The following is a 9,217-nucleotide window of genomic DNA, read 5'->3' as shown; positions in this document are numbered from 1 at the left end:
GGCATTGACACAGAAAAAAAATAAAAAAACAAAACAGCATTGACTTGGATCAATGAAAAATTCAATTTCAATGCTTGAAATTGAAAAAAAAAAAATCAAGATCAATGCTTAATTATTAATATTGATAATAATATCTTACCTGGACACAATAACATAAAGCAGAGTGAGAAATGTATATGAATGTTGATGAAAACTGTCAGATTGAGAGAGTGAAGGATACTACAGGTGGTAGTCGCCTCAGGGATGGGGAATTATTTGGATGATAAAGATGGCAGCTCAGAGAATGATCAATAGTCTGTACACAGCTCGACTTTATGTCACCATGGTTACTGCCATGATGAGTTGTGTTGTGGTGGAAGCCTCCCCGGTCCACAGAGCAAACCCAAACCTTAAAATCACTAGTACTACGGTAAATGAGAAGCATACAACACCTTCATTCAGTCACGGTGTAGGTAGAGGACAGAGAATGGCTGAGACTCCAGCCAATAGAGTGTATATCAAACAAACCTATTAGCCACTTCACTTAAATTATTCCTTCCTCTACTCCTTCTTCTCTCTCATTTCTTTTTGTTTTTTATTCATCTGAGTAATTATTTTACTGGCCTACTTTTGTAGGATTTGGATAGGATTAATTACATAAGAGCCTTTTTTCCCCCCGACAGAACATCTTGTGCATGACAGAGCGAGAGAATGCAGTTTCAAAAAACGCATCCACATAAAAAGGTAAAATGTTGTTTTCCCCTGTCTCTCTTCTACAATTACGCCAGCATGTCAGACTTCAAACTGTCAATACAACACACAAACAAGCACTCAAATACAAAAGGAGACATGAAGGCCTTTTTTGTTATGTTAAACAGATTCTGTGTGACACTTCGATGACTGCATTCATATTCAGGTTTGCAGAGTAACTAATACATAATATATTAATTTCCTGATGTGGTTGTACTTCACGAAGAACAAAAAGATATGTGCCCTTAAATGTTCACAGATCATCACTAGCAGTCAGCAATGTCAAATATTGCCACTGATTGGTTGTCCTAACATGGGCTGATGACACCTGAAGGTAAATCTTGTTAATGAGTTGAGCTGCCAGTACAGCTTTAGTAGGTCTCTTGGCCAATATTTAATACTGGGAAATAAAATATGTAAGCAGTAATTTACAACATGTCACAATAACAAAATACCCATTGGAGTGCACTATTACATTTATGCAATGGCTGCCTAGTATAGTGCACAAAGCGATTATCAAACATTACAAAATCCATGCACAAAACGCACTTTTTTTAACAGAACTTCGGCCAACTGTCACAAAAGTCCATTTGGAGCATTGTGGTGGAATAGCATGAAGGTGCATTTGTTTTGGTTGTAAAGTAATGGTAATGATACTGCAATTATGTAGATTTAGTTCTAAGCGGATAGTAGTTCTGTGCCATGAAAAGTGAAACTGAAACGGTTACTGTTACATATAAAGTTTTGATATGCATTTGTAAAATACCTTACTGTATTGTACCTCTCAATTCACAATGTTATTAATATCAATTATGGTCAATAAATAGATAAGTGGTCCGAGCAAGGGTTTACAACAGGGGATGACCAGTTTGTGAAAAAACTAAACATCTGGGCGAGCTGACAGTTTAAAGCAGAATCTTGGTAGAAATTGTGCCACGACAATGTGGACTTATTATTCCACAATTACAATATTTGACCGCGGGCACAATTATATACAAACAAAAGCAGCTGCACTAATGACAAGTCATTTGAAAAGCTAGGGCAATTGATGCAGCTGCTAGCTCTCAACTCACCCTGCTGTTACAGACAATTCAATTTCAACTCATCTGAACCATATAGTAGTTGTCTTGTTTTTATTCCCACGAGGTCCGTTTCTCCACGTATAAACCAAGCTTAGATAAACCTAGAAGGGAATTTGTCAGCTGCTCCAGTGGAGCTGGTTGGTAGGTAACAAACCCTGCACTGCCTCACACCTCCAGCTGCCGGCCGCTAACGCAGCAATATCCATAAATCATCCTTCAGAACGCAACCAATCCTTAACCATACAGCACCCCATTACTCTGCATTTGCGACACCTTGCTTTATATGAATAGTGCGTGGTTATGGGCATGGCAACATGTTAGTTTAACATTTGAAGGTTACAATACAAATGTCCTGCTGCAGCTGGAAAGTCTAGACTGTGTATTACCTATCAACCTAGATTTATACTTATCGGATTACTTTCCCTTAACCACTGATAATAGTGTCATACAACATTGTGCAAATGACCACTTGCTTGGCAACAGACACAAATCAAGCATGCACTAAAGAGTAATAAAATACTGCAGGTAAGTTTACTTCATAAATAGGTAGGATACATAAGGCAACATTTTATGAAAAAAAATGTTATGCATATATTTTCTCGCCCTGCTTTCCTCTTTTGGAACAAGCTATATTTACAGGCTATACGGAAATAAAAACACACAATGCTGCTTTCCCCTCTCTCTGTGGCTCTGACTGAAAGGCCTTGTTCGTTTAATGAGATTGCAACACTGTGATTCTCAAACCTTGACAGGAGACTTTGGCAAGTCCTCGTTGAGCCTGTCCAACACTGTAAGCACTTCTCTCAATCGAGAGTCGAGACTGCACACGGGCCTCGGTGTGTGGGGTTCTTGCTGCCACGTACATTTTCTACACTTAAACAACTGTATTTTCAACGTGTGGGGGGACCTCTAAGTTTGAGACTAACTGGAGCATGCACCGGCACTGATCGGTTTTTGCTGATGTGGCACTGGCCTAGTTTATGACAAGGTGGCAGCTAGGATGGAGTCAAATTAAATGTACCCCAGAAACTTACACAAAGACATCTCTACTACATTCCAGTATGCTGAATCAATCCTGTTAGCCATGGAATTCACCGCAAATACTGTAAACTGTAATGTCCTGTAAACTGTCACCATAAAACTAGAGATGTCCCAAGCTGACCCTAAGGCAGGTATCTGGGAGTATTTTTTTTTATATATTTCTTTACTTTAATTTACTCTACTGTGTTTTGGCCAACCTCAACCTCCTAGATTTGCAGTGTTGATCTCCTTTATGTCAGTAAAAATGTGTGCCAAATCTAGTGATCTCCAGTTGTTATATCAATATGTTTAATGCATATTTAGTGTGAGTGTGTGTGTTCAATTCACATTTTTATTTACAGCAATACGTTGATATTTATATCCTAATAGGCTGAATATTAATTTATTGGGAGAAAACAGGTAGTTCTATGTAAAATCAGACATTGTGCACCCCATATTGCCAAAATGGCATGATCCTCACTTCATTACTTTTGAAATAATGTGAACCATTAGCCATGTTATTTCTACGTTACAAGCTGTCAACTGGTCAATATGGCAGTTTTGGACGGAGGCTGGCTGAAGCTTCCACGAGCGCCCGTAAGCACGGTAACGTGGCCGAGTGTGCTAAGAGTGAACAAAGAGAGCGAGCGGCGTTTAAACGAAGCAGTGAATCAGAGAAATGTAACGTTGTTTTTGCTGTTTCATCACTAGAAATGCAACTGTAGAAGGCATTTGACTGTAAATAACAGCCACATTCACATTTAGACAAAGCATATATCCAGCTACAAAATAGGCCTGAAAGTCGGGAGCTAGAACGAAAGCACAAAAAGTTGTTCCTATGAAGATGATACACTGTCTTGTTGCGTTGGTGTAAACTGACAGGTTTCAGAACGCTGCAGACCGGTGCTTTTCAAGTAGTTGCAAGTTTTAACTCGTCTCGTTGCGAACCGTTGGTTGGAACTGGGGCTTTACGCCTCTCAAGATTCAACTGTGAGATTGGCGGTCGAATCAGTCTCCTTGTATTGAAGTATCAAATATTCAACTATTTGGGGCTACTTCTAATGCTTTTAATTCTTGTTCACCATGGTAGACGTCATGATGATTCTGGCATGAATAAACATGGTTTCAGTGTTTCCTCTATGTTGATTCTATCATGGCGACCCGCCATGAATGTTTTTTCCAAGTCTGACTGTCCTAATTTACATAAATTCAATATGTCATGAGCACTGCATAAACACTTGCATCAGCAGTATTGCAGGTGTTGTTGGACTATCGCAGTAAAGATTAAGGATTGACCAGTTAATCTACATTTCAACTCTCACCTATTAGCTTTGGGAAAACTGTAATAATGAAATCTTGTCTGCAAGCAGTCCATATGGGCTTAGACATTAGAGGGAAGCTCCTTCACGTTGAAAAAAGTAAATTCAGGTGGTTTAGATTAGATTATACTTTATTCATATGCTAGAAGATAACTTGGTTGCACTTGGTTGTTTATATGACAAGTGACAGAGTTAGCCTAGTTGTGTAAAGAATGTCAAAAAAGAGGTCTTCAGGGAGATCCAGCAAACGTTCTCACCACACACCTGGTCAATCGCTGCGAGAAGAATCAAAATCAGCTTTAATGGCAGTTAGAGGCAGTAAGTGTGAATACATACAGGGAATGTGACTTTGGCTGAAGTGGGCGTTAATGTCAGATTGTCTGTTTTCGGAAAATTACAGAAATGATCAGTTGCAGCCTCCCCAGTTTCAGTAGTGTGGGGGGGGGGGGGGGGGGGGGGGGGGGGGAGTCTGAAACTTTTCATCAATCCGGCAAGCAATTCTGACTTCTGAGTAAGTACATTTGTGCCTCCTGGAGGCCTCCCTTTAGAGGTTTTCCAGGCACATCAGACTTAAAAGGTACGATTACATATCTCATCTGGCTTGGGAATGCCTTGCAATCCCCCTGGAGGACAGACATCTGGCCTCCCTTATTATGTGACCTGGACTCAGATGCTCGGATGGATGGATGGATATATGGATGGATGAATGGAGGAATTTACGCTGATAATTTACCACAGTTGTCTTACAGGATCTAAGAGGATCTTTTCACACTGACATTCTGAAATGTGTATCTCCTGGGCCACTATGAATTAATGAAGAAGGAAAAAGGTAACCGAGAGGCATTTCTAAACTTCTACATCCCTTGGTAGTCCCAAACCCCTAAAGAAAACTATGACTGAACGAGCCACTGGACGATCCCATTTGATAAACACACAGCAAACCTCTGTGCTTACCCACACCCCTCTACAAAGAAATTCAAAAGAGCTTCCACAAATTCTCCCAAGGCAGTCTTCATCCTCTCACTTCCTCTGCTTCAGTATCCCATTTGATCTGCCCTCAACGGCAATTAAGCAGGTGTCAATAGTGACAGAGAGGGGACAGGGAAGTCCCAAGGTAACCTTAACTTCACCTTTAGGAGTTTTGACACATGCAGATGTGCACAAATACTTCTCCCCGCTGTATCAAGCGTAACATCCCTCACGAACCCTCAGAGACAGAGCTTGGATCCTCTGTAGTGCTCATTAGGAGAGTGTTAAGTCCAGCATGTTTCTCTAATCTAATCATCTCTCTATTCCCCCCCCCCGCTCTTTATCCTCTTCATTTGTCAGCTTTGAAAATAAGTGAGAAAAAGAGTGAGGGAGAGGGGAGATTAAAGGAAGTCCTTGAGATGAGAAAGTGTCTCTTGGGGGTTACTTTGGATTGGAGGCGAGACTAGGGAATTGGGATCAAGGAACATTCCATGAGTAAAGGTCTGGATGACACAGCGAGTACGTTTAACAGGCACACCAATACTCCACTATTGTTCCGAAAATGACAATATTCCAAATTTGTTACAGGTCATGTCAACATCATATTCCGACGGTCAGCTGTGTGCGTTGCTATGGTTGCTGTACACAAATCAACTAGCCAACAACTAGTCAAGAGTTTGCAAGGCTGCGGTAGAGATGCACGCCCAAAAGAGAAGAAGGAGAAACAAGCCCTCTTTTTTAAAGAATAGTTTTTGGGCTTTTCTGCCTTTCATTTTTGACAGGACAGCTAGGTGAGTAAGGGGGGAGAGAGAGGGGGAAGACGTGCAGGACATCGCCACAGGTCGGACTCAAAGCCTAGACCTCGGCGTTGAGGAACAAACCTCCCAGTACATGTGCGCCTGCTACATCACTGAGCCAACCCGGCCACACAAGCCCTCTTTTTATGAAAGGCTTGGAAATTATCAGGGTTTTGGATATGCACAAACGTCGCAACGCCAACCTTTTCAAGAAGCTGGTTGAAGGAATGAAAGAGGGACGCTGTGTTAGCACGGTCGAAAAAGTCTGTAGTCAATGTTGTGGGAGCTGACGCTGGCCAGCGTTTCTTTAGGAAGCATGAGCTAAGACCACTGTGGTGGGATGCAAATGAAAGCCTTTAAGTCAATCAGGGTGATTGACTCCATCTCATGTGAATAAAATCATTGACAACCACAATGACCTTAATATTGTTTTTAATGTGGGTTTCGGAAATAATTACAAGAACAAACAGAACGTTTCCTCCACACTAGAATGAAGTCACATAAATGCTTGAAATACATTCATCAGAGGCCAGAATACTTGTTTGTGTACGGTGTGAGACTTGCAAATGAAGGTTGTCAAAATAAGGTATGAGGCGTGAGACCGCAGCTGTTTCCTAAAGAGAACAGACAAATGAGAGAGAAAGATGGAAAGGAAAGAGACAGACAGGAAAGCCGAATGTGTGAGTGAAGGAGAGGAGAGATCGAGAGTGAAATCCGTGGGAACAGAAATACAGTTGCCAATTTCCTGTCGCCGACAGGCAGCAGTGTTGACAATGCCTGTTGACAGCCAGTTTCCCCTGGCCGCCACCCATTCATTCTGAATTGTAAATACACAGTTTAAGGAGAAATGTCAGCCTAAGACGGAAGTGGCAGCTCCGGCTATAATATCTCCTCCCTCCTCCCTTCGCATGCAGCAGCCCAGTTGCAAGGCAAGTGACGGACACGGCGAGTAATGAGGATGGCATACACAACCTGCTCTGTTGGGGCTGATGCTAACCAGGGCTGACGCCGGAGTCTTTAAAGGTCCCCAAGGCCTTGCGCTTTAAACCCCATGTTTCTACTTTCTACTGTCCCGCTGTGCATCTGAAATAAATCTCCACCTATGAAAGAGACTGATCAGAGTGAGACGGGAGAGAGATGTGGGGAAATGGAAGCCACCGAACTTTATTGTTTTAATGGTGCCGTCATGGAGATGATGAGGATACTTCGACACCTAAAGCAAGACTCGTAGATGATAAGGGGGAAGACAGCTCAAAGAGCGTTCATGACTGTCGCCGTACAGCTAAAACTGGGGGTCGAGCTCAGCAAAACAAAAAGAGGACAGGGAGGAAAGAGTTGCTCTGTGACAAAGCCAAAGCAGAATCTGTGTTGCATGTGACTGGTTTGCCTCGAGTCCTTTTAGAAACAGGGGCCAAGGACATTTTAGGGGAAAGAATTGAAAATCGTATGAATTGTGATATTTTTGCAACAATTTTTAAAGTTGATTCTATAACCAGAATTTTAAAATTAAAAAAAAATAATAATAATTTCCCCTAAATATTTGTTATCTAGACAGTACCTCCAACAGGGCAACATCATATCCGTTTCCAGCAAAACAGACCGAAAGCAGAAGATGCAGAAAATCCATGTTATGTAAGTCTTTACAAAAGAAATGTCAGACTGACATGTGAAAAAAAATGATTCGTTATTAGAAATGTTTCATGATATCTTGTCTCTCTAGAAGGGTATTATTCCACTTTTGTTTTTGTTAAAGAAGGAAAAGAAAATCGCAATACTCAATACAATCAAATCACAAAACTTCTAGAATTGCTTTAAATGAAACTCGCAATACAAATCAAATCGGCACCAATGTATCTTGAAAGAATCGAATCCGGCCAAAAGCATATCGTGCCAGCCCTAGACATTTTCCAGATGACATACTGCACACATATACTGCTCACATACAGTATGAATAAATATTCGGCTCAATAACTTCTTCAAATCAGCTCAAGGCCAGATCATTTCATCATGATCCAGTCGAACATGTAAAAGGGCACACTGGCAGACATTGACATGCAGAGATGGAGAGAGAGAGAGAGAGAGAGAGAGAGAGAGCGAGAGAGAGAGACGGGTTTGCCCACTGACTCCTTTTCTCTCTCTGTGGCCATTCCTCGAGGCCAGGCAGCCAGGCACCTCATGCTACTCCCTAATTGTCATGCAAAGGTAGTTTGCATCGGTTGGGGGCTTGTGGCTCTTTTTGATGAACATTAACTCTGCAGTGGGTCCTGCCAGCCTGTTCCCCTTACCCTGTTATCAAATCAGGCAGCTGGACACTGAGACAAACGCACACCACTCTGTAGTCACTCATTTCATTACTTAAATAAAAGCATCCGCTTGACACTAATGCCTGCCAAGCTACACAGTCAAAGTCCTCTACTGAGAAACACAGGAGTATAATTGTCTACAGCTTTTAAAAGGTCCTTGACTTATAAGTAGAATTATTTGGCTTGTGTTTTCAGGGTAGCAATAATCATATTTCTGTCACTGCCGAAAACAAGAGACACGGACAGACAGATAGAAAAAGGCACAATTGTATACAGCATGAGTCAAACGCAGCGTGTCAGTTCCAAACAAGGTGGGACATGAGCAGCAGGAGGATTATTTTGTTTAAGCTTGGCCAGCCATTTCTAGAGGTAACCAACTATTTCCAAACCCCGTTTCTTTTCTGAAAATCTGTTTGTCTGGCGAGACAGTAAAGCATCTGGTGAAATGGGGAAACCAGCTGCCACTGTGGCAAAAGATGTCGGCTTGCTGTCCTGGTTCCAAGACATCTAACATGTCTAACTCCCAGTATAAGAATGATGGAGCGAAACCAGCGTTCAGTACGGTTGGAGATTATTCACAAATGAGTGAATAAATAGGCCGAGAATTCTCCATCTGCAACCACTTCACAAAGCAAAATCTTGCCAATTCATGCTAACAGCAACCAGGTGCTTTATATAGATAGAAATTGCATGCTGTCACAGGGGCTATGATTTTTACAAACTAGACTTTACAAACAGAACAGAGAACAAAGTTTTCTAACAACCAGCTGCAGCATCTGAATACACACCAGCTGCTATCTTTATATAGATTTTTTGAATTGGACTGGAATTTAAAGTGCGTCTGGTCGAATCAATAGCCAAAATCCTCATCAGCACTGAAACTAAAGTTGCCTGAGAATCGTCCAAAGGCCTGTGCTTTTTCATAGATAAATATCAGATGCTGCCATAGGGGAGTTCAGTGTTTACAGACTCTGGCAGGGAAACAGAGAGGGCTAATG

General features: G+C 41.6%; 1 protein-coding gene across 1 annotated transcript in view; it reads right to left on the bottom strand.

Annotated features, from left to right (window-relative positions):
* The window catches only part of cpped1 (calcineurin-like phosphoesterase domain containing 1), a 78,595-nt gene that overhangs the window by 58,254 nt on the left and 11,124 nt on the right, over positions 1 to 9,217 (bottom strand). The window lies entirely within an intron of this gene.

The sequence above is a fragment of the Etheostoma spectabile genome, chromosome 21, assembly GCF_008692095.1.
Source record: "Etheostoma spectabile isolate EspeVRDwgs_2016 chromosome 21, UIUC_Espe_1.0, whole genome shotgun sequence".
Lineage (NCBI taxonomy): Eukaryota > Metazoa > Chordata > Actinopteri > Perciformes > Percidae > Etheostoma > Etheostoma spectabile.
This window is presented reverse-complemented; position numbering and strand designations above follow the sequence as displayed.